The following is a 6,126-nucleotide window of genomic DNA, read 5'->3' on the forward strand; positions in this document are numbered from 1 at the left end:
TATACTTGGCCTTGTCTCAGGATGGTAAGTTGGTGGTTGAAGATATCCCTCTAGTGGTGTGGGGGCTGTGCTTTGGCAAAGCGGGTGGGGTTATATCCTTCCTGTTTGGCCCTGTCCAGGGGTATCATCGGATGGGGCCACAGTGTCTCCTGACCCCTCCTGTCTCAGCCTCCATTATTTATGCTGCAGTATTTTATGTGTCGGGGGGCTAGGGTCAGTTTGTTATATCTGGAGTACTTCTCCTGTCTTATCCGGTGTCCTGTGTGAATTTAAGTATGCTCTCTCTAATTCTCTCTTTCTCTCTTTCTCAGAGGACCTGAGCCCTGGGACCATGCCTCAGGACTACCTGGCATGATGACTCCTTGCTGTTCCCAGTCCACCTGGCCGTGCTGCTGCTCCAGTTTCAACTGTTCTGCCTGCGGCTATGGAATCCTGACCTGTTCACCGGACGTGCTACCTGTCCCAGACCTATTATTTGACCATGCTGGTCATTTATGAACATTTGAACATCTTGGCCATGTTCTGTTATATTCTCCACCCTGCACAGCCAGCCTGGTTCCTCTCTAGGTTTCTTCCTAGGTTTTAGCCTTTCTAGGGAGTTTTTCCTAGCCAACGTGCTTCAACACATGCATTGCTTGCTGTTTGTGGTTTTAGACTGGGTTTCTGTACAGCACTTTGAGATATCAGCTGATGTACGAGGGGCTATAGAAATAAATGTGATTTGATTTGATTAGGCCCTATTCTATGGATTTCACATGAATGAGCAGGGGTGCAGCCATGGGTGGACCTTGGAGAGCATAGGCCAACCCACTGACCCACTGGGGAGCCAGGCCCAGGCCCAATCAGAATGAATTTTTCCCCACAGACAGAAATACTCCTCAGCACCCCTCATATCCGGTACAATTACTTTTATTAATGTAAACTGTCTACATTTTAAGAGGAAATTATTTTGATTTAAATAGCGCCTGATGTGCTTTCTTTCATACTAGTATGGACTAATGAACAAGGGAGTCTCTTCAAATAATGTGAACATCACAGCTTGATACAATTTGAAAGGAAACACTTTGAAGTTTGTGGAAATGTGAAATTAATGTAGGAGAATATAACACATTAGATCTGGTGAAAGATAATTTGCAAGAGAAAGGCCATAATATAATTTTGTAGTTTAAGTGACATTTAGATTTTGGCCACTAGATGGCAGCAGTGTGTGTGCAAAGTTTCAGATTGATCCAGTGAAGCATTGCAATACTGGACAATATTTTTTATCAATTCTGCCCAAATGTGCCGAATTGGTCAATTGATACATTTTCAAGTACATAACTATAGAGAACATACACAAATAGTATGGTGATACAAAATGTAAGTTTACACACTCCAAGGAATGTCATACATGATTGATCATTAGGGGGTAGGTGTGGAGCTAGAGACAGCAGGGGTTCAAACTGTAGAAACCAGTTCCTACATTTGAATATAAAAATGGATTTTATCAAGTTAATCTATGCTACAATTTATCTCTGGGACCCTCAGAATGACAAATCAGAGCAAGATTACTGAATGTAAGTACATTATTTACCTTCAGAGGTGAATGTATCAAACCATAAAAGTTTTGTTGTTGTGCACACTCCTCAAACAAAAGCATGATATTGTTTCACTGTAATAGCTACTGTACATTGGACAGTGCAGTTAGATTGACAAGACTTAAAGCTTTCTGCCCATATAACACATCTCTGTGTCCTGGAAAGTTTGCTGTTACTTACAACGTATGATATAATTTCCCAACATAACTATAAATAATGATGTATCGCCATGATGTATCGCTCCCTGCACAGATGATTCATAGATCCCCTGGTGAAGGGAGACTACTGACATGTAACTGGCTCCCACACCTGGCAGCTAGAGTGGTGGACGCTGCCTCAACCTCAGCTGGGGCTCAGACTGGCCCCCAGCCTCAGCCCGGGCTTCAGCCTCTGCCTCAACCCCCTCAGGCCCAGCCTCTGCCTCAACCCACAGCTGCAGCTTCAGCCCTACCCTATCCTCCCAGCCACATCCCCGACCCTATACCTCATCCCCAGCCTCAGGTGGCGTATCCGCCCATCCCTTCTTGAGCTGAGGAGAGCACAGCTGCAGCCCAACAGGCTGTTGATATCGCTGAGTAGTCCCGGCCGACAGCCATGTGAAGGTTGCAAGGCTCTGGGCCAGTAGAAGACAAAAGGGGAAAAGGCAGTAGTTCAGACTCAGGGTGTGTCCAAAATGGCACCCTATCCCCTCTACAGGCTCTGGTCGAAAGTAGTGCACGATATAGGGAATAGAGTGCCATTTGGGATGCATGCTGACTCAGAGCTATGGAATGACTGACCTACAAACCTGTCTGTCTTCTCTCCGCAAAGAAATATCCACCACAAATTATTTTCATCTGTTTATTAGTTATTATAGCACTGGTAAAAATAATCAGCAAATTAATGACATAACATTAGGTGCATTATGTCATGGGTGCAAGAATAGCATAACGGCTTGAATGAGTAGCTGCAATAATCTTTGGTTGTATAGTATTGGGGAATGAATAGTGTTTATTATTGCTGAGCTGTGTGGTTGGTGGGTCAGATCATGGCAGCAGATGTCTCTCCTGAGAGAGAGCATAGCATGTGTTTAGTGGTTGAGAGTCTGGGTCTGGCTCAGACCTGGGTTCAAGTAGTATTTGGTTTCTGTCAAATGCTTTGAGCATTTTGATCGAGCCTGTCTGGAGTGCCAGATAGGCGAGGTTCAGATGTTTGGAACTACCCCAATTGGTTCAATTGCGTCGCGCCAGCTCAATGAAGTGTAGCTTAAACCTTGAAAGAAAACAAATACTATTTGAATCCAGGCCTTCTAGCTCATAGAGCAGTCATCAAACCCTGCCTGTTGTGTGGAAACTTTAACATTGTCTGACAAAAGAAGGGGGGGGAACGAGAAACACATTGAAGGATTTTCAGAGACACTGTGTGCGCAGGAAATCAAATTAGAGTCGCTGAACACTGTGAATGCATTAGATTAAATAAGGAGTAGTGCTAATTAAAATGTGAAAGAAATAGTTTCCCATCCAGTAAGTTTTATTCAACAAATATACTCAAATGTAGGTGTACATTGTGTTACATTTTTTTAAAAAAGCAAAAGCATTTCACTATTGTAGATTTCCTCTTTATTTAGGTAATTATATTTACTCACCAACCTGGTTAGAAGTCGTTTTAACTATAGTTATGTGGAATGGCTGTTGTCGAACATACTGAGGTATATGCCAGCTCTGAGATTAAGTAGCATGTCAAATGGAAATCCTGTCATTCAATTTAGTGCAGCCAGGTAACACAAAGCAACTCCCTGTTCTGAATGACACCTGTCAAACCCCATTACACCTGGACATGGTTGGGTGGTTGGTCAAGTTTTACGTCTCTACATGAGGTCACAACCTTCATAAGACCCAAACAGGAAAGAAGTGAGAAATGTAATCAGTTCTGGGATGTTTCTGGACCTTTCTGGATGAGGTAGAACACACGTTGAGCAGGTGGGCGTTGTGATGAAGGTCTTTCTGAAAGGTGAGGAGGTCACCAAGAGTTTTCCACTGATCTATACGGTTCTGTTATCTCTATGATTCAAAGGCTGTTTCTACAACATGACAGATTTATGGAGAGTTTACCTTGGCCTCTGTAGCGTCTTATGCTTCTTCACAAAAATCACATCGCTCTTGCGTACTCAGACTTGCAGACAGGCTCTGCAGACGGGCTCTGACTTATATAGAGTTTTGAGTGTCTGAAGAACGGTGCCCTTTGTTAATGTCAACTTAGCGCATGGAAGGACCTGCCCCGGTCAGACCTGGGTTCAAATATGATTTGAAATCTTTCAATTACTTTCAGCGTTGGCTTTAGCATGGCTGGAGAGCGACTTTTCTGTTGTTTTCATTGCAACAGGCAAGCTCAATCAAGCACAGCTTTACAGTGTTGAACCAAGGTCTTGTTTCAACCATACACAAGGTCTTTCTCTGAAAATATTCTTCAGGACTTGAAGGATAGCACAGGTCATAGATCCCTTTCTCCCCTGTCAACATCATGACATTGGAACAACTAAAAGGTATGAGACTGCAGAATGCAGGATTTCATGTCTCTTTCCAAGCATTCGCCTCCTACCCTTCTCCCCTGGTGTTTGTGTGATGTCCGAACTCAATCCAAACACTCAGTAGCCTCTAAGAGAATTATTCTGCTCTAACAAGCCAACATCTCACCCTATTACCTATAGTGCGCTACATTTGGCCAGCGCCTCTGAGAGACTTCTAGTTCTAACAGGCTTTTTCCATGCATGTCCAAAACATTCCGTGTCCAAAACATCACCCTATTCCTAAGGCCTATGCTCTGGCCAAAATATCTGCACTGCTCTGGCCAAAAGAAGTGCACAATATAGGGAATAGGTGCCATTTCAGACACGCGGCCAGTGAGATACAAAGATTTCTTATTTCTGACTAGTTCTGAATAGTGTAACTAGGACACATGCGAGAGCCATATGTCCCGGTGAAAAAGACACTCCCCCTTGGTTTATTTTCTCGGATCGTTCGTCATGGTGCCTTGTTGGGTACAGTACGCCCGCTCATTCACTGTACCTCTGTGTATCCGGCCACACTGCTGCCATGGTCGAGGAACGAGGAACTAGAATAGTCTGGCATCCATTGCATCCTGACTCTCTCTGTGAGTCTATTCAACACACATTAAACACAGTCGTGGTGTATGATTGGTCTAGCTCAGTTGACCTCTACGGCCCTATGGGTATCTACCGGAGTGAGGCCATCAATTCCCTTACTTTTTTTATGGCCATCGTATGGATGGAGTTTTTTTTACCCATTGCTGGCTCCGTGATATGTGGACAAAGAAGAAGACTAAATACCAGGGTAGACTGATTTTAATTCAGTCAAATCAGGAAGTGAACAATTCCAAGACAACAGAACATACATGAGAACCCCTTCACATGCCTGACAGTACTGTACTGTCATGTAAAAAATGGCATGGACAATAACGCATTTGTTGTCAGTCTGCCTCGATTGGTAAGCTTGATTTATTCATTATAATGCTATAAGGCTAATCATCCCACTGGGCCTAATGATAGTATATAAAGGCCTTTAAGTTGGCTATTGGGTTTTCTTCCTCAACAAAGCTATAGATTTCCCCTCTCCTTAATGACAGCTTGGTTATTCTATAATTGTCCGTCATTAAAGCTTTCCTAAAGGGTTTATGGATTCTGTCTCAGGGTAGATGTTGATGTTGTTTACTCAGCTAACTGAATGCCTGTTGTGGTCGATGCTTTAGCGAGACGGAGAGAGAGAGAGAGCGAGCAAGGGCACATGAGATCGCGAGAGAGAGAGAGAGACAAAGGAACAAGTCCTTTTGCAAAGATTAAACACTGTAAACACAATTAACCCAAGTACATTGGTTTCTTAAATAAACACATTTATTGTAATTAAACAAGCAAAATACCTTTCTACAGGAGACTTCTTTGTGTATCGTAAATACAGTGTGTTTTCTCCGCCTTCTGCATAGCGCTGCATCATAAAATGAAAATGCCAAATACAAGTTATGAGTTTTAATCATGCTGTATCTGAACCTACACTAGAAAGCCAAAAATAATATTAATGGTATGTTAAGAGATAACACTTTGTAGTGACTTGCAAAAGGCAAAGTAATGCAAGTGCATAGCCATAATTCACAATATCTTTCCACTCTTGGCAAAGGGTATGGTACCAGTAATTATTCTATGAGGGGAAGGTATCATTTTAATGGCATGCACATTTGCCATCAATCAAGTATTTCCAATATTAATTTCACGATACATTTCTCATCTTCTTTTACAGATCTCCAGAGTGGAAATCCCAGAGCATTAACCCTCATCAAATGAAATCTACTATATGTCTATGTATGTCCTTTAGAGGATATCTTGCACAAGCTATCTGACTTTTGGGCCAACTTGTCAAGATGACGCAATGTGTGTGGTACTTGACTGATTTGACTCTGTACTTTAGGCTCCCCTTCTTGGCACTTTGATATTGGCCGCACCTACATGTGGCTTTGGTGCAGCTGTGTGCTATTGGCTGTTGAAGTGACATGGTGATGGATG

This window comes from Oncorhynchus mykiss, chromosome 18, assembly GCF_057628025.1.
Source record: "Oncorhynchus mykiss isolate SJ-2025 chromosome 18, ASM5762802v1, whole genome shotgun sequence".
NCBI lineage: Eukaryota > Metazoa > Chordata > Actinopteri > Salmoniformes > Salmonidae > Oncorhynchus > Oncorhynchus mykiss.